Source organism: Pan troglodytes, chromosome 6 (genome assembly GCF_028858775.2).
Source record: "Pan troglodytes isolate AG18354 chromosome 6, NHGRI_mPanTro3-v2.0_pri, whole genome shotgun sequence".
Lineage (NCBI taxonomy): Eukaryota > Metazoa > Chordata > Mammalia > Primates > Hominidae > Pan > Pan troglodytes.
The window spans coordinates 163,848,480-163,876,459 of record NC_072404.2 but is presented as its reverse complement, the minus strand read 5'-3'; the positions used below and the strand labels follow the sequence as shown (position 1 = coordinate 163,876,459).

At 42.6% G+C, this 27,980-nt stretch overlaps 1 protein-coding gene across 12 annotated transcripts in view; it reads right to left on the bottom strand.

Annotated features, from left to right (window-relative positions):
• CUL1 (cullin 1) overlaps positions 1–25,940 on the bottom strand; it is a 102,700-nt gene extending 76,760 nt beyond the window's left edge. For 2 of the 12 annotated variants that reach the window (XR_010158317.1, XM_054687146.2), the window contains exon 1: positions 23,562–24,060. The gene's annotated coding sequence lies outside the window, so the exon portion shown is untranslated. 12 annotated transcript variants of the gene reach the window in all.
• Positions 25,941–27,980: the final 2,040 nt, after the last annotated feature.

Below are 27,980 nucleotides of genomic sequence, written 5' to 3'. Positions count from 1 at the left end.
TTAATGAAATATACCTCTTTTTTTTTTTGGTGAGTCATATATTCTATTATTTATCAATAACAGTACCTAACAAAAAGCTTTCAAGTATTTACTTTTTAACAATTATAATACTGCAACAAGCAGCCTTATAAGTATTTACTTTTTGCTTACTTGAGTGATTGATAAACACCTGTATGTACCTATCTGATAAATATGATATTGACTATGATGCCATCTACCAAGACAGCAAACATCAGAGAGGAACAGGTCTACAGGAGGGCAGTTGTCCTTGGACGTGTGAACCTGAGGTCCTTGTGAATCATCCCAAGCAGCTGGACACACAGGGCCTCAGCACAGAAGAGAAGGTGGCCCTACACAGCTGATCTCTGGGGTTTACCACCTGATCCTGGGAACCACAGTTCCTCAGGGGAATACGGCAGACAGACGGTCCAAACTGAGTCCTGAGTAACATTTAAAAACTGACAAGATGATGGAGAACCCATAGAGTTTGTAACTGCAAAGGTACAACCAGACACAAAGAGAAGGAACCCAAGCCTGGAAGCCAAGAGAAGAAAAGGCAGCGGTTGCGTAAAACTGTGTGACCTTGTAAGTTCTTTCATCTCTCTTAACCCACCTCATGGGTTTGTGGTGAGGATTAAACAAGCCAACACTGTTTCAAAAATGCTAACTATTACTTTAGTAGAAATCTAACTGGAACAGGTGGGGAGGGACAGAAAAGACAGACGACCTTGAGCATGTGGGCTGTGAAGGAGTAAGAAGGCTGCAAAGGGCATGATTAGGGCATGATGCCAACCAGGCTCATGTGCCTCGTCCTCTTCCTGCCTCTGGCTGGGAAGAGGGTTCTCAATCAAGGGGCACTGTGGGAGTGCCACAGTCCAGCTGGGAAGGCTCAGCAGGGCCCCACCTGCAAATGACTAGAACAAAACACAGCTCAAGGAAACAAGGCTGAAGCCTGGGGTGGCCTGCAACCATCTCCGATAATAGGTTTCAGGAGTGGAGAGGAAGGTTCTGGGCTGTGCCAAAGTGTCCAATTAATTTCTGAACTCTGGTGGTTAGCAGATGACCACTGTAGGGATAGAAATGGCTAGTGCAGAGAGGAACTCCAGAGTCTTTCTCTGGGTCTACGGCTGTCAACCCGCATGAGGAGGAGGTGGACCCCTGCCTGCAGCCTGGAGGCCTGCAGGATGGCGGGGGACAGGAACAGCCACATCTGGAGAGGGCTTTAAGGGGTCTTGGTCTTTATGGAAGAGCAATGGGGTTGAAGCAGTGTGAGAAGCGGCTATGGAGGAGTTTCGCATTCATGGATGAGGACTCTAGAGAGGTCCAAGAAGAACTAGGGTGGGTAAAGAAGTGAGGGGAGTGGAGTGGGGAGTCCCAATCCAAGGATGTAGCAGGCAGCTGAGGGCATTCGTTAGTGCAGATGACAGAAAGATGACCTGATGGCCTGTGTTAGTCGGTGACCACAGGGAGAGCCACTGAGGATTCAAACCTCCAGCTTCAGGAGGGAAGAGCTTCTGCTTTGCAAGGTTCAGCCATGGTCCCAAGACTGGACAGGGCCAAGCATTTCTTCATCACCTATCTAACCAGTTACGCCTTATGTATTTTCCTAATCTATTACTCCTTTGATAATTCCTAAATATACAGTAGAGCAGAATATAACTTCTTAAAACTTTAAGAATTTTAAGCTTTTACTTGCAGTGTGGCACATAAGATATGAAACCGACAGTAAAACAATTTAGACTTAGAGAAACTCTTGTATATGAACGCCAGAAAATATGCAAACACATGCATTTGCTGCACTGTTTATAATAGCAAAACACAAACAAACCTGGAAACAACCCACATGTCCACCAACAGGAGAATTCACAACTAAGCAGTAGGACAATCACACAACAGACCACACAAAATGAGCCAACTTCAGCTACACGCTTCAACACAAGTGAATTCCTGGAGTCTTGAGTGAAAAAAAAAAGGTGACAAAGGAATATATACAGTATATCATTTTTATATCTAAGATTAATTTTAAAACAGTACTTCTACGAAGGGAGAGCTTAGCGCTCCCCGACAAGAATGGAAGGCACCACAGTGAACCACACACACTTATCTGCTTAAAACACTGGCTACTGTGGTTTCATTGTACATACGTTGAAAAATATATATACTAGCTAGGGATACATATTTTTGTGATTGAAATGATATGATGCCTGGGATTTACTTTAAAATTTTGCAGAGAAAAAAAAAGCTGAGAGACAGGTACACTGCAGTTTCTACTTTCCATAATAAAAAGCTAACAAAAACCTCAGCAAACCTATATAGCATAAGTAAAAATAGAAAAGCAAAAGCATTTAGGGTGAGGGGCAGGCAATTAAAATATTGTGGGGTAACGATGGGTTTGGGAAGAAGTGCTCAGGGAGCTTCCACAGTACTGGAAATATTCTATTTCTTAGTGGGGAATGGGTTGGCGGGTGTTCACTGCAGTAGTAAGCTTGCTTCTTAACATGGAACATGCTATGTTCTCTTGTGATCTATTTGCTACATACATAAGAAAACAATTTAGCATGTTAAAGGATACTCTAAGCCACTCAGAACTGAGACTGGAAAGTTCAAGCTCAGAAATTCTTGAATTCCACAAGAAATTATTAAATTCTCTTTAAGTTTTAAATGAATGGAATGCCTGAAAAGAAAAGAGGCTAATACAGCCAACCTGAGTTTTAAGTGGACAGCCAATATTAGGTAAAACTGCCTAGGCAAGAAAACTGAAGCTTTAGGCTATATATTCATGTAACAAAAACCTCTGTTGAGGATTTTAATAATACATTTCTACAGTTTCAAGTTAATAATTTCAGGAGTAAGAAACCAGCAACAAGCCACCAGATCTGTTGTGGCACCTTCTACTTTGCTCAACCCTCGACGACAACTCCAAGCTGCTCCTCACTCTAGCTCTTCCTCCTCCTTCCGCTGGATCTTCCAAAAGCCACAGACTCACAAGTTCAACACAGAACTCCTCTCTCCCTGCCTTTCTTCCTGACTTAGTTGTCAGAAGCCTCAGCTGCCCAGCTTGGAATCCTAGGAGTTACGAAAGCACCACCCTCTCTACTAACTGCCCAAACATCTAATCCTATTTTCCTCATGTTGCATGCAATCTCACTTTTCCTCCCCATTCCCTCTACCAAGACTTTCAACTGAGGGTCATGCTTAGCCTCTGGACTGGTCTCTCTCCCTTCAAACTCACTCCCCCTTCTGCATTTCCCATCAGCTTTGATTCCTCTCTATTCTTACCCCTGATGAAAAATCAGTTCTATGAATTCTATCTCCTTCTTATCCTACTTCTCTTTACACTCCCAACTGCCGGAGTCTAGGCATTATTACCTCCCATCTGGCTCACTAACTAAAGGGTCTTCACTGGCCTCGTCCCCTCCAATCCATCTTCCATATTGTCGCCCCACAATTTCTAAAACACAAACAGGCACTCACTCTGTTAACTGAATGAACTGCAGGGACCTTGTTCTATACGCTGCGTTTTATTTACCCACACCCATGGCACCTCCAGAATGTCCACTGAGTACAACTGTTCCATGTCAGCTTATTAACTATATAAAGAAAGGAGCTAATATTTACTGTAGCTGCTACGCTAGACTCTGTACAACAGCTTTAATGCTTTCACTGATTTACTCCTCACAGTAAGTATATTCTCTGCATGTACAAGCTACATTTCACAAACGAGGAAGCCCAGGCTCAGAGGTGTTACCCATGCTGCTTCCTTAGGAGTTTCTCATTCCACCTCCTTAAGAAGTGTGCTACCAAGAGTTACTCCTGCATTTGACATTACAACCTGGCTTCAAAAGGAAGCATGCAAAAAGACAGGTGAAAGCTTCATGATATGAATACGTAATGACACGTCCAAACTGCTGCCAATGAATAGTTCAAGGAAGAACTAGCGAATTCATGAGCTTGCCTTTTATTTATATTTACATGTCCAAAGCTAGTTAAAGCTCTACTTTGTTGGATCTTCGCTGGTTACTATTTGAATGTTGTATTATTCTACAGTTTTTAATCAAGAAAATTTTTTAACTAAAGATGCCAGGACAGGGACCAGCATCTTGTAAATATAGACCAAGAACTTGTGCATTCAGTATTTGGACATCTACCAAGAAGGATTATCTAATTAGATAAGACTTCATGAGTTCGTTACTGAAATTCAAGGCTTGAAAAATTTGCACTTATTTATAAGATTTATGCTATCCCTTTCTATATAAAACTATGGAAACTCTCATTCAAACAATTAAAATTGACAAGCAGCATAAAAAAATTTCAACTAACAAACACCCTAATAGATGGCTTCCTAGAGACAGTAGCTAAGTTATTATTATTTTTTTTTTGACGAAGTCTCCCTCTGTCACCAAGGCTGGAGTGCAGTGGCGCAATCTTGGCTCACTGCAAGCTCCGCCTCCCGGGTTCACGCCATTCTCCTGCCTCAGCCTCCTGAGTAGCTGGGACTATAGGTGCCCGCCACCGCACCTGGCTAATTTTTTGTATTTTTAGTAGAGACGGGGTTTCACCATGTTAGCCAGGACGGTCTCGATCTCCTGAACTCGTGATCCACCCGCCTCGGCCTCCCAAAGTGCTGGGATTACAGGTGTGAGCCACTGCGCCCGGCCGACAGTAGCTAAGTTTTATCTCTACTTACTTAAAGCCATTCTAAACCTTTAAGTCCACTGGCTCTAAAGTCAGATAAATAAAATAAACACATACTCAAATTAAGAAATGGTTTCTGCTTCTCAAACAACGAATTCCAAGTCAAATTCTCAAGACTTGAATTTATCACATATGCTTGCATTGCCTGGTTCCTGTTGTTACCCAAAGCTAATAATTAAACATCTGCGGCATTAAAAACCATGTTCACTCAACATAAATCTGTCACATGCCCCATTATTCTACCAGATATCTACCCCCCAAAAACAAAAAAAATCATACATCCACCCAAAGACTTGTACATGAATGTTCACAGCACTTTATAATAGCCCCAAAGTGGAATAACACAAATGTCCACCAACAGGTGAATGGATAAGCAAAATGTGAGGCACTCACACAATAATGCCAAGTAGTCAGACTATTTGGCAATTAAAAAAAAAAATCAAGTACTGATGCAGCGTGGATGAACCTCAAAAATATTAACACTAAATGAATGCCAGATGCAAAACACCACGTATCATATGACTCCATTTATTACATGAAATGTCCAGAATAGGCAAATCTATAGAGACAAAGCACGTTAGTAGCTGCCTGGGGTTGTGGGGATGGTGGGAATGGGGAGTGACGGCAAAGAGACACAAAGGATCTTTACAGGGTGATGGAAATGTTCTAAAATTGCATTGTAGTGATGGCCACACAACTCTAACTTTACTAAACATCACTGAATTATACATTTTAAATGAGTGAATTTTATAGCATGTGCATTAAATCTCAATAAAGTTGTTAAGAAAAAACAAAGAACAGACTTAAAGCATGCTAGCTGTAAATCTTATGGTTCAAATTCAGTTCATTCACAGAAAGGAATGCATCTCTCCAAGACGACCAGGTTCTGTGTACATATGGGTCTTGGTATCAGCACTAAAAGCAGTATTACTGAGTATTCTACCAGAAAGTTAGCTTTAAGAAATGCTATGTAAGACATTACCAATAGAGGGGTTTATACTCCCCTGCAACAATATATAAACAGGTGAAAACACGAATGTCAAAGTTTTGCCTGCAGGTATTGGAAGAGATGTCATATGGCATGGATGATTTGCTGCCATATTAAACATACAGACAAAAATGGCAATACAAGTTAATAGGGGAAAGAAGTCGTTTCAGGCTACAAGATCAGGAAGCCTTTACAGAATGTGTGCTTTGAGCGTTTCTCAGAGGATGAGCAGGATTTGAACAGCAGTAGAGGTACAGGGAGGCTGATGTCCAAGGGAAGACAAGCATGAGGCAGAAAACTGATCACAGGAGCCCGGTGAAGGATTTGGGCAAGTCATGAGAGGTGGCGGCTGGGTCGGTGGGAAGAGGATGCAAGGCCTTTATTCTGTGAGGGTGACAGAGTTATGGAAGGTTTCGGAGAAGACAAGTGACACCGAGATAACGGCTCAACTTAGACCAACAGCAATGGAAAGAGAGAGGCCCAAGACACAGGCGACACAAAGCAGTTATCGTGGTAACTGGTCAGACCGGATGGGGTGACACAGGTAAGAAAGAATTCAGGATGACAAAGGCTCAAATTTATACTTTTGAACTTCCAACAATTTATTTATGGATTCCAGAACTTGTCAGACACTACTTTCAAAATTCAAAACAAGGCCGGGCATGGTAGCCTGTAATCCTAGCACTTTGGAAGGCTCAGGCAGGCAGATCACCTGAGGTCAGGAGTTCGCGACCAGCCTGGCCAACATGGTGAAACCCCATCTCTACTAAAAATATAAAAATTAGCCAGGCGTGGTGGCAGGTGGCTGTAATCCCAGCTACCCAGGAGGCTGAGGCAGAATTGCTGGAACCCTGGAGGTGGAGGCTGCAGTGAGCAGAGATCACCCCACTGCACTCCAGCCTGGGTGACAGAGCGAGATTCCATCTCAAAACAAAACAAAACAAAAATGAAAAACAAAATTCAAAACAACATAGCTATTGCTGAAGAAATGTTCCATGGTAAGAACAGGAATTTGCCAGATCTAATAACATGACAGATGCATTTACCCTTTGACCTAGCAATCCACTTCTAGGAATCTATTCCCAAAATGTGCAGCCAAAGCCACGAGAAGTGGTAAATTCAAGTTTTGTCACTGCAAAAGACTTGAAATCAGCCCCAAATCCATCAGTAGGGGACAGGAAGACTAAGTTAGGACAATAGAGCACTGTGCAATGATGAAAACTGTTAAGAAAAAAAGAAAGGACCTCCACATACTGATAAGAAAGTAAATTCTTAGCGGATACTTAACTGAAAACAGGCACCTTTTGTGTGTGATGGGAGTAAATACTAACACGTAAGTGTAGATACATTTTTCTTTTCAAGAAGAAAAATTGGGAGGCTAAACTGAACACTAATAAAATTGGTTACCCATGGCGGAAGGAGAAAACAGTGTGGGAGAAGGGTGGAAGTGAGACTACAGTGGGGGGTCCATGGGCGGATTTCAGGGGGCTTCTCAATGTAGATGGGACAAAAAATTACATCTTTATTTTCACTAACCTCTGATGGAAATTTGACAGTTCCTTTGATTATGAATGCAGGCAACAGATGCAGTACTTTTAGCAAAGTGTCTAACTTCGTCAGCAAGAAATCACAAAGATTTTCATTATTCCATGCTAGACATGCCAGTATCATTTATGCTCATCAACACCTTGAAATTATAGTAGTTACATATAAAGTCTATAACTACTAGATCTTAAATAGGAAGATGTCTGCATGTGTTAGCATGTGGAATTCTCAGGAATGGACATGTTTGCTACACTTTTGACATTTTTTATGATTAAAAAAAGCAAAAAGTTGTACTGTAAAATCTAGAAGAACATCTTGGAGCCATATGTGGCCTGCAGGATCTCAAGCAATTATAGCCTCTGTCTTAGGTAATTATCCGGCAACAATATAATTGTAAATAAATATGAACTCACAAGTACGAAATATCATGGCAGTTCTAGATTACAGGATGATCATCCAGACATACAAGTGTATTTATATGAAATTCTTTGTATCACTAAATTGAACACTCAGTTTAAAAATTCTCATACTAGCAAAACCCCAGGAGTAAAGGGAGTTAGAGAGGAACAACTCTATATAAGAAAGTGAGGATTAACAGAAATAGATAAGTTACGAGAAGAAGCCTGAAACTAGAAAGAAGATAGACAGCTTAATTTTAGATAAGTTGAATGTGTTTTTTTTTAAAGGCTGGCAGTTTAAAAATTGTAGCCCAAAGGAAATCACACCTGTAGAAATAAATTTAGTAACTGACAAAAAAGTAAAATTGTTGGCAACAGCGCAAACAAAAATCTTCAAAGTGTGAAGAAAGAACTTAATAGAGATGAGGACTAAAATTTTGTGCTTAAAGGACGTGGGCAAAGTAGTCCCTTGCCTCCCACCCCTCCCAAAAAGGAGAGAGAATGCTTGCAAGAGACAGAATATATAAGAGAACCAGGAGGCCAGAAGGCAAGCCAAAGGAGGCTCATCCATGAAACTTTTAGTTCGACAGTGTTAAGGTTGAAGGTAAATCAAGGAAAAGGTCTATTACGAAAAGTCACTGACTGTGGTAAGTGCCAGGAGCCACGGCCTTCAAGAACATAGCTCTGAACGAGTAGAAAGCAATGAAACCTGGCTGCAGCCAAGTAGAAATGGAAACGACTCGCTCAAAACGATGGTGAGAAGACAATGGTGGACTCTGTTGCTAGCAGAAATCACCAGATACCTGCCTCTCCCAACATCGCTGTCACAAGAGGATCCTCAGGACTGACTCAGAGAACGTGATGACTTATTACCCCATTCACCATGATACAATGATGGGTAGGAATGAGAAATGAATTTTCCTTTTAAATTCTAAAGCCAGTATACAAGCATAATTACAACAAACTTGCAGACATGACAAACATCATGTCTTCCAAAACCACATACCTTATTCAAAAATAAGATACAACTCGGGAGGCTGAGGCAGGAGGAGGGCTTGGGCCCATGAGTTCCAGGCTGCTGTGGACTGTGATCATGTGACCACATTCCATCCTGAGGGACAGGGCAAGACCCTGTCTCTCACACACAAAACAAACAAACAAACAAAAAACAAAGTACAACCAATGATACTTACTTACAGCAGAAGTCTCACAACAGAACTTCTGTGCATGTCTCTCAGCTGGAGGTATGCAACCCTGGATTCAAAGTCTGGTATAAAGACGACCATGTTCTGCCCAGGTGTGTTCATGCTTTCCACTGCCCTCTAAAATGAGTCCCTTTGGCAACCTCAACAAGATGACACCCACTCAGATCACCACCAGATGGCAATGAGAAAATACCACACCAATCACTACAGAGAAGACAGACAGACTCCAAACCAGCCAGCACTGCTATTCAGATTCTCTTAGAAGGGACATTGGTTCTTTCTATAAGGCCAATTCTAATTCTGTTCATTCATTTTTAAGTTTTCCTTAAAAAATCAAGCACCAAGGAGGGGGATGGGGAGATACTGGTCAAAGGTGCGAAGTCTCAGTTAGATAGGAGGAATAAGCTCAGGAGATCCAGCACCCAGCATGGTGACTCCAGTTAATAATAATGTACTGTATTTTGAAAACTGAAAATTGCTTAAAAGCAAAACAAGAGAGAAAAAACTGCTTATAGTACATCTTAAAAGTTCTTACCACAAAAAAATGTTAAGTATGTGAGGTGATGGACATAATTAACTTGATTTAATCATTTCATGATGTGCAGCGTACATATATCATCAGGTTGCATGCTATTATGTTTTGTCAATTATACCTTAATAAAGCTGGGAGTGGGAATTAAACACCAAAATACCGACTTCTCAGAATTGCTATAAAGAATAAATTAGTAGAGCCTCAAAGTTTTACTAAATGGATATAGCAGGCTTCTTGTTGTGATCAATCTTTGTCTTTCTAATTATATAAATATACACACATGCAGCCAGGCGTGGTGGCTCACGCCTGTAATCCCAGAACTTTGGGAGGCCGAGGCGGGTGGATCACCTGAGGTCAGGAGTTCAAGACCTGGCCAACATGGTGAAACCCCATCTCTACTAAAAATACAAAAATTTGCCTGGTGTGGTGGCGCACACCTGTAGTCACAGCTACTTGGGAGGCTGAAGCAGGAGAATCACTTGAACCCAGAAGGTGGAGGTTGCAGTGAGCCGAGATTGCACCACTGCACTCTAGCCTAGGCGACAGAATGAGACTCCATCTCAAAAAATATATATATAAAATAAAATACACACACACGCTAATTTAATTCATTCCTTCGAATACACACATTTTGTAATTACAAGAATTCTCAGATATCATTACCCAGAAGTACAGAATTTTCTCCTATAAACATCTTAGGAATTAGAAAACAATTTTTTTCTCTTAGAGTTGATACTTGAATAAGTAATAGAGGAAGGTCCTTTTAAATCCTAAAAAATCCACACACAAGCACTAAATGCCTTAAATATTGCTCAATTCAGAAATGAATCTTAATTAAGCCAACATCTATATTCTTCCTATTTTACTACATGACTTCCAAGTAAGATGCCACAAGTGTCACTGGTATAAATTGCTCCGGAAAACCTGAAAACTTACAGAAAATCACAATCACATTATATTTAACAGGTGTTATAAAGACTGCCCAGTTTGTCCAAATAAACTAGTTTTAACTGCTGAGGACTGAGTATCAGTTCTCAGTTTCAGCACAATGCTTTTATTCAATTACCTAGATTAAATCATGCTTACTCAATGGTCTAGATTGGTACTTGCGTGTATTTTGTTTCCAAGTACTTGCATTCACTTTAGGACAAGAAAAAACGGTATTACATTTGATCATGATCATCTACACCACACATGCTTTTCAAACTGAGGGCTGCAATTCATTATTGTGTAGATCATGAAACCAACTTAGTAAAAGGGAACTGGAACTTTTTAAAAAATCAAATTAAAAAAAAAGAGCTCATAGAATGTAACAAGGTTAAGTATTACTCAGTGCATTTTTTTTTTCCCAGTTATGTCTGTGTGGGTGCTGGGTTATCCCACAAAAAATATTTTACTAAAGAAATAATTCAAGAGGCACTGATTGACAGTACACAGTGACAAACTGCAAACAGCTAATATGGAAATGCGTGGGATGTCTGTGAACTTCACAGTTCTGGCTCCACAAGTCACTGGCAGTGTGAGCTTGGTCAGATTCCTTAACTTCTGCGCCTGTATTTCATCATCTGTACTAGAGATAATACTGTAGTACCTGTTGTATAAGGTGGCTATGAGGAATAAGTGAGTTATGAAAATAAAATGCTTAGCAGAGTCCTTGACACACGGTAAGCATTTGCTACTATTCATGTTAACACTACTATAAAGGGTTTCTAACATCTATGCAATTCCTAAGATAGTATTTAAATGTTAAACCACCCATGCTTATTTTTGAAGTCAAAATGAAGTAAATTAACGTTACCTGAAAACTCCACAATACCTTTCATAACTGATGACACCAGAGGTGGCACTTCTCTAAAATTCCCACCAAAATGTAACTTTCAGCACAGGGTGGAGGAATCCTTTGTATCGGGACAGACCTGGGGATCCAGCCTAAGCTGTGACAGAGTTAAATTTTCCTTGAAATATCACTCTATCTTAAAATTCACATGAATCTTTCATTCTACCATGAAATACATGCTTAACAGAATACTTTAAAACACCAGCTCCACAGGACTTCCTAGCTCTCTTGCTAGTGAATGAATAGGATGCTGTTGTATGAAACCCACTGACTTTGGAAAAGCCGCTACTGGAGAGCTTTCACTGCACATCAGCATCCAAAAAGTTTCTCTTCTGTCTTGGCACCACTGTATTTTCAGAACCCAGCTTAACACAAATACAAAGATACAAACAGCAAGCCATTCTGCCCTCCTTTTAGAGGGCCTGTGGAAGTGGTGCCCCAGGGAAACATCCTCAGGCCACTAAGCGTGGAAGGCCAGATGTGCACCTCCTGGCAGGTCTCTCCCTCTCCCAGTGAGGCGTGCACGTGAGGTCCACTTCCGTAAAGGATGCCCTTAGTCAACCACAAACGCTATTAACTCCCATTTAGATGAACAATCTCAACTCACAGTTCCCACAATCCTCTTCAACTAATTTCCAAATTTCCCTCATGTGTGATGAACCATTTGCCCTGCAGTTGAGTGTGGGGCCTTGAATAAGTATCTGCTCAATAAGCAGATTTTGGAAGCTAGTGTATCACTAAGTGAACATGAATCTATTCATCAATAAGACACCCCTTTCCATTATTTTTCTTTTGACTAAGATAATTTAACCCTGAGTCGAAAACTCTGATCAGTAATTTTCCCTAGCTGAGCAAACTTTCAAATACACTTCCCGTTTCACTACAAACTGGTTCAAAAGGAGAAACGGCGCTACCGTGCTCTTTATTTGATTTAGGGCTTTTATGTTTTTTGTTTTAAAGACAATTTACCACTTTAACCGCTCTCCTGAAGGAACTGGGCACAGTTAAGCGACACCTCTTTCCGGTAAGATGCTCCTGACACGTCCCCCGTGGTCCCTGAACCACTCAAGGCTCACAGTGAGTGATGTCACCCACTGCACCTGTGGTTCCACCTGTCAGATTTGCACCCCCATTCTCTGCACATATGTTCAATGCTGCATTTGCTAAAAAGCATCTTGCTGAAAATTTCCTTACCAGCTATTACAACATCAAGTACTAAGAACTTTTTAGTATTTTCCGAAATTATGGACACTGGGGAGAGAGTATGAGGAGAAACATATATGCACAGAAGTGTACATTTAAATCAGTCAAGAATAAATAGTTTGGAAAAACAGTTTCTCAATGATTTGAGTATGTCTTCTGAGCTCACAAAAATCTGCAACTCGATGACAACATTCAATAAGAGGTAGGGTTCTTTTGGGAAGGGGACTTTTTAAATTTTGCTTCCCACTCTGTCTCAAAACAATCTGGCCATACCTACAATAAAGGAGAAAATGTGGGCTGGGCACGATGGCTCCTGCCTGTAATCTCGGTACTTTGGGAGGCCGAGGCGGGCAGATCACCTGAGGTCAGGAGTTCGAGACCAGCCTGACCAACATGGTGAAACCCGTCCCTACTAAAAACACACACAAAAAATTAGCCGGGCATGGTGGTGGGCGCCTTTAATCCTAGCTACTCGGGAGGCTGATGCAGGAGAATTGCTTGAAAACCAACCAGAAGGCGGGGGTTGCAGTGAGCTGAGATCGTGCCATTGCACTCCAGCCTAGGAGACAACAGCGAAACCCCAACCAAAAAAAAAAAAAGGAGAAAATGTGGTAAAACCTGTAGCATCAGCTTCGCTTATGATTCCGAAACAGCAGTAAGCCTCTAGACATTTACATTTGCTCGTATTTTTTCTGAGACGGAGTCTCGCTCTGTCTGCCCAGGCTGGAATGTAGTGGCGTGATCTCGGCTCGCCACAACCTCCGCCTCCCGGGTTCAAGCGATTCTCCTGCCTCAGCCTCCTGAGTAGCTGGGATTACAGGCATGCACCACTATGCCTGGCTAATTTTGTATTTTTAGTAGAGACAGGGTTTCTACATGTTGGTCAGGCTGGTCTCGAACTCCTGACCTCAGGTGATCCGCTCGCCTTGGCCTCCCAAAGTGCTGGGATTACAGGCGTGAGCCACCGCGCCCGGCCCACTGGTATTTTTTATAGTAATGCCCCTAGTCAAGATGCACCTTTCTTTGTAGTTACAAAATTTTCTAGTCAATTTCCCTCATGGTCTGTACAATTTGTATTTATTTGTCACCCTAAGAGTGGTGGGTTTTGGAGGTTATTGCTAAGGGGCAGAGACACAAAAGCATCAACAGTAACTTGAACCCATATTTTACTTATTTATTTTTGACACAGGGTTTCACTCTGTCACTCAGGCTGGAGTGAAATGGTGCCACCTCGGCTCACTGCAACATCTCCCTCCCTCTAGGGCTCAAGCGATCCCCCCACCTCAGCCTCCCAAGTAGCTGGGACCACAGGTGTGGGCCACCACACCCGGCTAATCTTTTCATTTTTTGTACAGATGGGGTTTCACTACGTTGCCCAGGCTGGTCTCGAACTCGTAAGCTCAAGCAATCTGGCCACCTCGGCCTTCTAAGTATTCAAATTACAGACGTGAGCCACCACGCCTGGCAAAACCCACACCTTAAGCAGGCATAAAGAATATCCTGCATGTTAAGATTGCTACTGATTTCTGTCACCACCCTAGCTGTGGCTGGGACAATACCATAGTCTTCACTGCCCAGCCTAAGTTTCATGTGGAAAGTCTCAACAATAGTCGGTCCATATTTTTTATTTCATACAATTTACATTAACTTGTGTATTTTCTCAAGCAAGCTTTTTAAGCTTATACTTCAAGTAGCTTATTTTGAAAAACATAAATCTATGTTCCCAGTTGAAAACATAGTTAATATTTTTAACAAGGTAAAGAACTAATGCTAACATCACAAAATCCAGATTTTTCCCCACAGTTTTGTTATCGTCAAGAACTCATATATAATAAACTTACTTTAGAGGACTTGAATCTCACAAACTTCATTCAATTTTCTAAAATAAAATGTACACATCAAAACTGCAAATAAATAAACTTCTGAAAAATATAAATACAATGGAATAAAGAGATGCACACTTTAGGACTATTTTTCTTTTTGCCAAATCACACACACAAAGCCCAGAGTATGTATGCGCATATACGCAGTTTGGCCTGTACTCAATTGTCAGTAAAACAAATCCTCCTCTGCATTTTTGGCGGGGAAAGTACTCTTTTTAATGTGAAACTGTAGTTTCATTCACTGCCGCCAAGAGAGGCATCAGAATGCTTTTTAGAATCACTTTTCCTATAACTATTAAGGGAATCACTATCCTAGTTACACATACACGCTCACCTATATGTTTGCCATAAAAAGCTATGTGGATACTCATCTTCCACAATATCCATATTTTTGAAACAAAACTTTAGTGTAATATATGGTTTGCTGGTTATAATCAGTGAATTATTTAATCAGTTTTCTACAAGTTAGCCTTATCAATAGAAAAATTCCAACATTTATAATTTATTATGGCAAAACCTCAAAGTTAACACAACTTCCACAAACTGGTTGCTTTGTTGAAATTTTGCTAAATGTTACTAGAAATCACATTCCCAGTTTGAAGAGCTGAGATAGAGACAAATACCCAGAACCAACATCCAGCTACTTTCAAGTGAAAATTGCAGCAGAGCCAGTTTTTTTAAAAAGCATGTTAGCATGATACACACAGCTAGATTTTCAGGATTTTTTTTAAGCTTATGAAGATGAGATAGGATGGTTGTGGCAAAGGGCTGCAAAGACAAAGAGCAGAGCCCACTCTATCAAATGCTAGCAGCCCAATACCTGCCCTGGAGAGCCTCTGTGATCAAGGAAGCCAGGCAAGTCCTGAATGAAGCAGCAATCAGCAGCGCACTGCATCGCCAGGCGTGAGGGCAGAATGAAGCTGGTGACAGCAGGGCCAAAGAGGAAGGTATAAACACATAGTGTTATGGGGGAGGAACTAGTAAGATTTGGTAGATCACTGAATATGGACAAACAAAAGAAGTCAAGCCTGAAATCTGTGTCTCTGACACAACGCTAGAAATAGAGATGTCGGATATGGTCTAGGGAGCAAAAAAGAGATCAGTTTGGGGCAAGACAAGTTGGAAGAAAGGCCAGGTTAGTCAAATGCAAAAGCCCTGAAGGCTATTAGCAGGACTGCAAGGCTCTCAGCTGAAGCTGCTGAGAATTGCTTAACCTGAAAAAACTGAGAAACCACAAAGCAAAAAAGACTAGAAGAGAGGATCAAGTTAAAGCTATCTCCTGAATGCTCATGAAGAGTTAGAAAAGATAAGATGAACTGGAACAGCAAGTATTCTGCACAGAACCCTAACCTCAGGAGGTCACCCAAGAAAAAAGAAAGGTAACCTGGTCCACAAGTCTGGGAAATGAGCGATGTGGCCCCTACTCAGAAGGGGACACTGGAGAACAGACCTGGTGATGCTTCCTAAACTCCTCTAACGCAAGACATCCTGAGAACAGCGTTCACCCTCTGGAAACCATGAATTAGAAATGCAAGAGAACCAATCTAATGAATCAAGTACAAATCTAAGAGTGCCTTCAAGAGAAGTATTGAGATGCTTTTAAAACCCAGGAAGTTTTAGATTTTTAAAGAAAAAATGTGAAACAACTTTGTAGTTAAACCATTATTTTACAGGTTTAAAAAGTGTTCTCCATGGACACCGGGAAGGGCACAACACTCACTGGGGCCTGTCGGGGAAGGTGTGGGGACCAGCACCAGGGAAAACAGCTAATGTATGCTGGGCTTAATACCTAGGTGATGGGTTGATCGGTGCAACAAACCACCATGGCACACGTTTACCTATGGAACGAACCTGTGGTACCCTGAAACTTAAAAAAAAAAATTATTATTTAAAAAAATAAAAAGTGTTCTCAACATGACACCACCAATAACATGTAATTGACACAGGCTTTGATTGTGTTGTCTCCCACATGCTTTAAAATTTTTTTAATATAATTCCTCTGATAGTATTTAGGATTTAAACAAGGACTAGGGTGAAGCAAAAATTATTTCTAGACACTAAACTTATAACCATACTCATTAGGATCCTGGCCTCTATGGCACTTCCCACACTGTGCTACAAAGAACCACGAATATTTCCAGGTGCTCGTTCCAAGAGAAAAAAATGAACACATCAATTCACTCCATATCAAATCTCTACTGTAAAGACCTAATTTTCCACATTCGATGATTTTAAAATCAGTATGTGTTCTACAAAATATGTTAATATGGTAGGGGAGTTTTCTTCCTTCAAAGGTAATTTCTTATTAAATTAGGAGTGGACCTTTTAATATATATGAATGTATGTATGTATACATATATACATACCCTATAAGATATATCTATCTCCCTGTAACAGCAGCAAAACAAATTAAGATTTTAAAAGCCCTTCAATATGCCACCTGGCATTTCCTACGTTTATTCACAGATCTTCCCTCCTATTCCCATACCTTACATATCACAGAACACAGACAGCCAAATATTGGCCTAAATAAAAATCCTGAAAATGCAGTAAAACAAGTAGAGTGGTAAGGCAGAGCTCCATTATAAAAATATCAGTGACCAAAACAAACAAAACCTTCATAATGTCAAGAGAGAACACATACAGTACGTTTCACCTGTAAAGCCCCAGCTAAACTGCAGACATTAAACACCCACCCCGCCCCCCGCCGCCCCCACCCCCAACACACATACCCTGTGTAGGGCAAAGTCCCCTATACATAGAACATGTAACAAAGGCACTACTGAAGAGCCAATTTCAGTATGTGTCTTCAGCATTCCTAACCCTTCTTCCCTTTGTGTGTTTTGGGTCCCTTGTTGGTAGGACCTACTCTACATAGATGCCCAAGTAGCCTTTCATCAACACATCAAATAGGAGACCCTCTCATTTCAGTAGTCTCTACTTCATGATTAATGTAATATATTCCCAGGCTGTGTGTCAAAGTCCATCCTCAACCAGGACTGCATTAGACAGCCTTCTGTCCCATGTGAGGTATCTGCAAGCAGCAGAAAGCTGAGGGCAAGCAGCTAGGGAGTCACAAAGCAAGCTCGGCACAGTCTTTGGCTCATACCAAGCACTGAACACAAATTGAGTATCCTTTATCTGAAATGCTTGGGTCCAGAAGTCTTTTGAATTTCAGACTGTTTCATATTTTGGAATATTTGAGGTATGTTGGGGATGGGATCCAAATCTAAACGGGGAATTCACATGTTTCGTATACACCTTATACACACAGCCTGAAGGTAATTTTATTTTCCCCTTGGGGACACTGAATAAACTGTAGTGCACCTGCATGTTGACCGTGGCCCATCACATGAGGTCAGGGTGAAATGATCCACTTGTCACATCGTGTTGGTAACTAAGGAAGTTTTAGATTCTGGAGGATTTAGGATTTTCAAATTAGGGATGCTCAACCTAGACTAAGGGTTATTATTGCATGTAAGATAAAATGGCAAGCAAACCTTTTAAAGATTTTACATATTTAAGATGAGAGAAGTCAGAAGAATCAGTCTGGAATTTTCCTTCTCCACCATCCCCCACACCAAAGTCTCCAAGTTCCTATAGATAAGCTTGAAGTTTGGGGAGGGGGAAATGGCCTAGTCTCCATGTCTATTCCCTGAATTCCACTTGGGATCAAAGAGTCTGGTTTATTGACATCATCTAGGATTCCAAACCTTTCCTTCCAGTCTCACCAAAGCCTCCTTCCTGCCTTGAGAAAAGGAGGTCTGAGCTGTCTGCCTTTTTCCCCCGCTCTGACTTTCGGATGCCTATTAGGCGCACGTAACTATTTTAGTTAGCATTTAATTAATTTCGACATAGCAAAGGTGCCCCCTCCCAGCATTAGGTGACACGTTTCTGTGCAACGGTTTTCTCATAATTACAACAGTATTCCTCATTTGTACTATTTAGCATACACTTCTTAAATAATTGATGGTAGCCTCTGAATTTTCCAAGCTGCTGCAGAAACTGGACCAAAATACTTTTTCTAATTTTTAGCAAATTCTTATCTTAAGCATAATGACATTAAGTTTAAACATTAATTTAAAACACATCTACTATCACTAGGAGTTGTGAACTAAGCAAAAAAAGTTCACACTATTACTAAAAAAAAGAAACTTCCACACTGAAGACAATTCATTAGTACCTAATCTAGTGTTATAATAAACCATCAAAACATCAATCAGTTTCATGAGATTAGGACAGTTTCATGGAGAGCATTAAATGAGGGGACTAAAGTATTTGAAGGATTAAGATATGGGGAAATAAATGAGAAGAAGATTAGTCCAGCAAAGGAGAACCTGACCGCTGGAAATACAGCCCAACGGAAGTCAGATATTTAACCCTGTGCATCAACACACCTGGAAAGGGGCTGCCAGTACGGCAAACACTAAGTGATTTCAGCATTAAACTAAGCAGAAATGTCTTCCTTGCAAGTAGCTCCCCTGCTCCTCCTGTTTTGGGATTTCTTGATTTTATAAATTAATCCACTATATTATAAATATATGTGCACTGTAGAAAGTTGGAGGAAAAAAATAAAAAATAAATAAATAACCTATTGCTAAGAGAAACTAAAAATAACTCCACTGCTCAGAGACAATCAATGCTAACATTTTGGTTTTCATCTTTTTAAAAAATGCATATACTCACACACCAAAATAAAGTTTAGATATTACTTACATATGTTGTTTTATGTTGCATTTTATCATTAATACTAAATGTTCATTAAATACAGTATTATGGAAGTTAAAGATTGATCTAAATGCTGAAATAATCATCCTTAACAACAGCAAAAAAACGAAAACAAATGCTTAAGAGGGTATTAGTTAAATAACAGCACACCCTGGACAGAATATTAATCTATTAGTCATTTTTTTTGTATTTTCTTAGACTAAATTCTTAGAAATGGAATAGCTATTTCAAAGCACATACATATTTTACAAGCTTTTGTTACGTACTTTGCTCTCAAAAAATCATATTAAATTACACTCTTTCTAGCAAGGTATGAGTGAGCTCATTTCTCCATACCTTCACCATAAGTAGTTTATTTTTTAATCTATGCCAATTAAAAAAAAAACAACAGTATCTCACTGATTTGCATTTCTGGGAGTACTGCTAGTAAAGCTGAAAGTTTTTTCATGTTTCCTGCTCCTCTTTTTATAAATTACCAGTTTGCCCATTTTTTTCCACGGGGGTGGGGGGGGGCCGCTTTTGTTGGTGGTGTTCACATGCCCTCTTTTTACAGTAAGGAAAGTAAATTTGCTTGTAAGTTACAATATTTTTCTGTTTGCCAGTCACCTTTTAATTCTGTTTATGGAATTTTAACACAGAGAAGTTTTATTATTCTAAAGTACTCAAATCTTTTCCTTTACAGTTCCCGTGCTTGGTGTTATATCTAGGTCTTCTCCATCTTGAGATCGCCACGCTGTTATTTTTTGGTTCTTAAATTTTTTCTTGAAAAAATATTTTAAAAGCACCCAAGTTTACCCCCCTAAAATGACAGCCATTTTTACTACTTTAAATATCCTCACGGCCGGGCGCAGTGGCTCACGCCTGTAATCCCAGCACTTTGGGAGGCTAAGGCAGGTGAATCACGAGGTCAGGAGTTTGAGACCAGCCTGGCCAACATGGTGAAACCCCGTCCCTACTAAAAATACAAAAAATTAGCTGGGTGTAGTGGCAGGCACCGTAATCCCAGCTACTCGGGAGGCTGAGGCAGGAGAAGCGCTTGAACCCAGGAGGCGGAGGTTGCAGTGAGCCGAGACCACGCCACTGCACTCCAGTGGGGGCGACAGAGTGAGACTCTGTCTCAGAAAAAAAACAAAAAACAAAAAACAAAAAAACCTTCACTAGTACATACACACTTTATACATATTTTAAATGGCTGCACCCATTTCATACAATCTATTTTCCGAAGTATTTTCTAACACAGACCTTTAAAAAAATTGCAGCTTGTTATATTTGAACAGTCTTGAATGGTTTTATAAATTTTTGCAAGGCCAATGAGTCATAACATCACACCCAATTTAACAATAGCCCCAAAGTTCCAGAACTGTTCATGTCTATGCTATCAGTGCCCAATTACTCTCCCACAATGTTACTAAAAGACCAGGAAGAATAAGCTCATTCTTGGTAGTGGATCACAGTTCTGCATAATGAATTCTGCCATAATGATCAGATATCAGTCCTTAAAGCATTTTCATTTTAATCTCTTCTAGTCTTCTTCCATCTTCACATAAGCTAGTCAAACACTCAGGGAACATATGGTTAAAAGCCTGAGCTCCGGAGTTATCCTGTCCCGTTTAACTCGGACTCGACTACCTTCCTAGCCCTTACCTGCACCACTCAAAGTCTCAGCTCCTTCACCTATATTCTGTAAAGTGGGTTAAACCATAGTACCCACGCTTCAGAGGGCACTGTAAAGATTTCCAGTGGAAGGATGTATGTGAATGTTGATGCATGCAGTATGCTAGGCACTGGGGACAGATGCATATCACAGTGTCCCTGTCCCAAAGGAGGTCAGTTTGGTGGGAGAAACCACCAAGTACAATCAAAAGGTTAAATACTGTGATAGTGACATAGGCAGGACAACATGGGAACCCAGAGAAGGCTCCTAACCCAGACCAGGACATCAGGGCCAGCTTTCCAGAGATGGTGATGTGTGAGCCGTCAGGTGATAGAAAAGGCAAAGAGTCAGATCCAGAATGGAACTGCAATAGCGCTGAAGCATGGAGTCAACACTAGGAAAGGCAGACCAGTGCTTACTTGGTCCAAGTTTCCCAAGGGAAAAAATTTAACTATCAAACTTAGGCTTCACAACCCTGCTTTTTAAACATGAATACAATACTCAATGTTTTTTAAGACCGTTTTTCCAAAATCCTGTTAATGTTAAAAGCTGTGGCATTCCCATGGAATCCACATACTTTCGGGGCCTAAGGAAATCAACAGTGTCAATTAAAAACCATCTCATTTTAAAAACGAGGAAATATATGCCCTGCAAAGGTAAGCTTGAACTAGACTCCATGTCTTCTCTCCCAAGCAAGATGTTCTATACCTAAGCAAAAATAAATGACTTCAATCTCTCTCCCTCACAGAATTTTTAGAAATGAAACACCTCCATGAGTGAATAAAAAACTTAAGTCATTAAATGTTATAATAATTCTGTTTATAGTGTGTTTACTAAATCTTCATATTATAAACAGGAAACCTCCTATAAACAGGAAATTATGTCCTCAGTAGTAAACATAAGGCTTTTATCCAAATTGGATCTATTTTTCATTTAATGCTCATTTCTTCATTTGGAAGCAAAACAAACACACTGATAAACTACCAAATGTTTTTAAAAAGCAAGGCAACCTTAGAATTGGCCCTTAAAATGGTTAACACTCTTTTCTCCAGACATACCTAAAAGACAAGTTCAAAATGCAGCTGACAGTCCCCCAAAGACATTTTATTCCAGAATGACTCAAGGTCACTGGCTTTAGGACCTACGGAAGGCTGAAACAGCAAAACAAACAAAAAACCAAGTTCCTAAGTTTTTAAGGCCCTAATATTTTTAATTTGAAGAATGGCAAGTAACAACTCCTCAATTTAAAGTACATTCATTTTAATTTTCCATGCTGAAAGACAGACACCACGCCTCTGGGTATACTGGGAATGACATTCTGATGAATGGCCCTCAGAGACCAAGGGATGGTTCCTCCTACAGCAACTTCCTATCCCACTCCAGCAGAACCATGGGGCTTGCCTCATCTACAAGGAGGAGCCTTAACTACCAAACTGCTTCATTTCAAAGGCAAGGCTGGATACTCAACCTGGGGGGAAAAACCTGATCGTGTTTCCAAAAAAACACCAAACACAAAAAGTAAAAACATCCACACCTTAAAACTAGTTTTAAGGGCGAAAAAAGTTAAAGTTTCACAACCTGTTTTCTTGGCACTTTCCCAGACTTCCATAGGTATAGAAAACCTGGGCATTCTTCTGTTAGGGCCCTGTACTAGATACTGGGGTGTTTCGGGGAGAAGGGAAGTGAAGAGGGAAGGGGGAATAGAAAAGGAGGGATGAGAGAGACGATCAATTTTACTCGAGAAGTGTATAATAAAGCTTGAATTCTTAACCAGCTTAAGCACAACGACTGTGTTTTCTGTAGCCAAAAATCAGGGCATGTTTTCAAACGTTAAGTTTAAGTTAGAATTATTCCAGAAAACTCATTCATTAAAAAAAAGCAACTGAGGCACCACCGCAACCAAGTTCTGTTACTCTGGGGACGCAAAAACAAATAAGGAATATCCCCTGCGCTGGAGGAATTCACAATCGGAAATGTATGGGAAATAAGGCTGTCATGTAGTTAATTACAGCTAGAAGATAATATTCAGTTAAGTGGCAAGAGTCTAATGAACTGTAATATCTAAGGAAACCACGCAGAATCGGCTCAGGCATGCGTGTCTGTCTTCTGATGTGGTACACACATCAGGAGTGGGGGGTGGGGCTGCCTATAAGGACCTGAACATGTGGCTCTCAGGGAGGGAGGCTGTTATAAATTGGTGAAAAACCCTAGCATATCTAAATTTGGTTTGTTTTTTGACAAAATCGTTTTTAAAAGATGAAGCCAATGAGAAAAAAAGTTTAACATATTTAGAAAGCAATTCAGCCATCCCTCTCAAGCTTAAGGAACACTCTCCTGAAACCTCCAAAAATGGGCATTAATAGAGTTAAAGCGAGCCAGTCTTGTGTTTGCATGCTTCGGAATTTGAAATGTAACGCAACTATTTCGACTCACCATGGAAAACAACAAATAGAACCTTCAAGTAAAACATTTTTCAATATCCAAAAACAAACCTTCTTTAAACAAAGAAAAATCTCATCTCCAAATATCTTTTTCAAACAGAATGACTGGTTTTACATTTTAAACATCATTACATATTTTACTACATAATACACTCTCCAGGATTTCAGAAAATCGGGTACATTTTCGGGTGCACCATGAAATGAAGTGTTAAACTTAAAACTGCACACACTTCTGCGAGGCGTTAAGCTATGCTTAGGTCCTAGAAGCTCATGGCTTGAAGTAAAAAAGGAATCTAGTTCCTCTTCTGCCGCTTCGTTAAGTGCATTCCAAAAAGTGTGATCGTTTACTCCACTCAGAACTTTTGACGATTTTAATGCTACTACAGGAAAGAACAATTACACAGAGCAAACAAATATTTAAGTAGACTGCAATTCAGTATTTGCGCACTTACCACTAACCCCTACTACGAACCAGAAGCAACCAAGAGTGACCCAATCGGAAAAGAGAATCCTCTTTTTGGCAAAGCCAGCCAGGGAGAAAACCCTAACTTTGGGGATTCATTTCAAGGAATGTCTACAAGCATTCCTCTCTTTCTTATCTTATGTCTGCGCTACACAATACTGCACGGGTGGCAGAAACAGGGGTCTTTCAGATCTTAGGGGAAAAAAAAGCGATGACCCCCGAGTCTGGGGACCCCAAGCCCCAGCAGCCTGGCGGGCGCACGGCTACCCTCAGGGTCAGGGCGCGCGCTCCCGTTGGGACCGGGGGCGCGCCGAGGCCGCAGCGCAGGGCCCGGCCCGACTAGCGAGCGATAGGCGGGCGCCGGGGGGCTCTGTCCGGTTCGGCCGCCGGGCTAGCATCCCTGCGCGCATGCCCCGGCCCGCTCTCCCAGGAGAACGGGGCAAAAGGGCGACTGTTACCCAATAATAGCGCCCTGCACGTTCGCAACAATGCAGGCGGGGAACCCGAGAGCCGCGGGCAGGGAACCGGAAAACGAGAGAGCCCGGCTCCGCGGCTGCTCCTGCGCGTGAGCCCAGAGCTCACAGGGGAGCACGCGTCGGCCGGAAAGCAGCGCCGGGAAGAAGCGTGGGCGCGAGGGGGCAAGGGCACGGGTCCCGGCGTCCCGCGGAGGTCGCCTCACCAGGCGAGGCGCGGACGCCCGAGCTGCCCCGGGCCACACGTCGGCCCACCCTCCGAGAACCCGGCCCGGTCGCGGCGGGGAAAGGGGCCGGCGCCACCAGGCCGCCGCCTCCAGGCGCGATGAATCGTGCTTTTTCCCAGTGCGTAGTCCAGGCCTGGCCGCCCCGGCCTGTCCGGGGTGACTCAGGGCCCGGCCCCGCTCGCTCCTCTGCCACCTTCGGCGTCCTCCGCCCACGAGTCCCCCGGCCTGGCCGCCATTCTGCCCGGCCGCGTTTCGGCGGCTCAGGCCTCGCCAGGCGCCTGGTTTCGGCCGTCGCGGCCCGAGTCACTGCGACACCGCGGCTCGGGGCCGGGCCTGCGCCGCCGCCGCCGCCACCTCCTCTCGGCCCCGGCGGCTGCCGACACTCACCCGCATCTCTGTGGTGCCCCAAAGGCTCCCGCGACGCCTCCGCCTGGTCCCTGGGCCCCGGCGAAAGCCCCGTCCCGCCAAGGTCTAGCTGCGTCCCTCAGCTACCGGGGCTGCCCCGCCTGGAGCTGCGTGCGACACGGCGCCCGCCTCCTCCTCCTCCCCTGCCCGCCCGGCCCTCCTCCTCCCGCCGCCGCCGCCTGCACCACGCAACCTCCGCCCTCTCGCCTTCCCTGCGCGGCTCCCCGCCCTCTCGGCCTCACCGGCTCCGGCGACCGCGGGGGAGAAGCTGTTGGGGGAGGGCCGGAACGCACCGCCATCGGCGTCCGGGGCGGGGGAGCCGGGAAACCGTCGTCGCCATCGCCCCGCCAGCCCGAGGCGCGGGAGGGGCCCGGAAAGCTCCCGCCCGCCCGCCGCTGCCGGCGGCCCCGGGGGCGCCCCTTCCGCGGCCGAGGCTCCCGCTCGCGTGGGGAGCTTCTACCTGCGAGCCTGCGGCCCCTGCCCCCGACACCCGAGACATCCCCGACCCGGCGCGCCGGATTCTCTGCCAGGTTTTACAGCCTCCCTCGCCTTGGGACCGCCGCGGAGGACCCGTTCCCGCCACTTCGGACCTCGCGAGCGGGGCTGAGCTGCTTGGGTCGGGGACACCACCAGCCTCTGGAGAAACGGCCCGAAGCACCCCGAAGAAGAGGGGGGTCCCAGTCCCCTGCCCCTCCCCTGTGCGCACCCCCACCCCCAGCTTGCCTGGAACCTGACTCCACACCTTTGTCGACCGGGACAGGGACTGGGGGATGCACCCCAGATCAGAAAGTCAGAGGTGGCCCTCCGAATCGGCGCAGACTTCCGAGGAACCTCAGCCAATTCTCGACCCCCTTAACACCTGCAAGGCCTTAGGAATCGGCTCCAGAAAGCTCGAGCTTATCTGCGTGTTTCTTTTTAAAAATCACTTCTAAGATAAAACCTAACTAGGCTTTCCCCTTCAGACTTTCACTAACTCCTGTTTGGCAAATTTTGACATTCACTCTATCCTTCGTCTTTGTAAGGACAAATCAAGACTTAGAAGGCTTTGATTACACATACGGATGGCATGAGTCGTGATATAAAATAATATTGTTTTCACGTGTACTTCGAAGTCATCTCATTTGAAATTAACTGTCATAATTGACTATTTGGAATATTCAACCTAAATACTACCCGCTGCTGTGGTGACGGGGGGTGGAGGAAGCGTGGTGGAACCCGCACACCTAGTGAGGGGTGGCTGATTAATACCACGGCTCACAACATAACAGAGCGGCTCATTCCATGAACAACCCCGGGGGGATTTCGAATTCTATCATCTGGGCAAAAGATGTGATGAGTGTAACTTCCTGTTTTCTCCAAACTAAAACACTACGCAGATTCCTGTACCGCTCTGGGACAGAAATCCTCAGCCAGAGCAGAGGCCGTCCCCAGAGTCCACACTGTTTCCGGCATAAAGTGGGTTATCTCAGAAGAAACATCCCACTGGTCTGTGTGATCCCTCTATTGAAATGTGGTCTTTTATCTACATCTAAGTATCTCTAGAAGTAATGCGTTTGTATGTACTTGTCACTCAGATATGTAATCCCTTAATTTGTGCGGGGTTTTGGGGTGTGAAAAATTCTTGGTTTATATCCTACACTTTTAAATAACCTCGTCAAAACTTACATGTATTTAACACCTTTTTTTGTGAGCACATGGTAAGGTTGGAAGTGAAAATGGAAGGTTTATCCCTGTGGCCCATGTTTTCCAGTGTACCTATGTGGGGTTTTAAAACAATGTCCCAATTTCTTCCTTTTACTGGAGACTGCGTTTTTTAGACAACAACTTATCTTCCTATTCCCTAACCAGTCTTCTCCAATCTTACCATTCAATATAGCCTCCTTTTCTGTGACTTCCTCCAGCTGAATAGAAGGGCTGAGTGGGTCAACCTTCCCTGTATTGTTTGTTTCCTCCACCCTCTCTTTTTCCTTAATAGCAGTATGTGGTCCACCCACACCACCCTCCCTCTTCTCACTGCCTCCATTCCTGGTTCTTAACTCCTTTCTATTCTTTACTCTCCACCTGCCTACACGATCATTCTTAGCAGCAAATGTATTCCATCGACTTTTACGTCCACTTAACATCCAGATTGCATTTACTTTGCGCAGATAACCTTGCCTCCTACCTCACAGGTCAAGGCCACCTGCTGCTCTCTTTCTACTTTAAAACATCCTTCCTCCATCTTTACCCCCCAACTCAGCAAAATTGATGTCTCTCTCGGATGACCCAAAGTTTGGAGGGATAATTAATTTGATAGATGTCAGAATCAAAGTTCAAAACAGTCTCAACAGACTACAACATTAGGCCAAAAGCAATGAAATAAAACATAACTTTCAAATCTAAATATGATGTACTTACTAGCTGGAAAAGCCCAAGTTTTAGATTTTAGCAGACCTTGGTTTATATCTAGTTACCCAAATTTGAGTCATATCCAGTAACTCAAATTACTATCTTTTGCTCTAGTAAGGTCAACTGTTAATTTGAGATAAAAATACCTACTTCATAAGAGTGTGAAGAGTAATTTCTTTATAATTCCCACGTAATTCATGGAACATTCACCAACCATTAGTTCCCCTCCCTTCCTCATCGTCCACAAAGTGGATGTCTCTGTTGCCATTCATAACACATTCTTTAATTCATACAGACCTGGAAACAGACTCAAAATCCTGGCCCATTCACCTTGTATCCCAGAGCTGTCACCATCGTAGAGAAATCCTTTGCCTATTTTGGGTCAGTCATTATCATCATCATACCCATTTTTTCAATGAAAAAACCTAAGGCTCAGAGATGTTAGGCAATTTGCTCCAAATCACTCAGCCTGATCAGTGGCATAACCTGACTCGGTGACTCCTGATTCTGTGTATATCCACTCCTTTACTAAGATATTCTCCCACACTTATGTTGGTCCTTTAGCCTTCTAAATGCTTTTCCTGGTTCTTATCTCTTTATCCTTCCACTTGTGTCGTGACTGATGGCAGATTATTCCTTCTAAACTGATACCTTCATCATTATAATTTTGTCCTTTCAAGCTTCAGTGGTTCCATATTGTTTATAGTGTTCAATCCAAATTTGGACCTGGCACTTAAGGTTTACCAGATCTTGTCCAAACTTGCATTTCCAAATTTATTTCCTGCCACTTCCCAGAAGGAACTCTCAATGCCATCCGGTCCTGTTGGTCGTACTCACTGGCCCACAGATGAGCTGTGAGTCACCATTTATGAGGGCCTCCTTCAGTTGTTCCCTTAACAGATACCGTTTCCCACT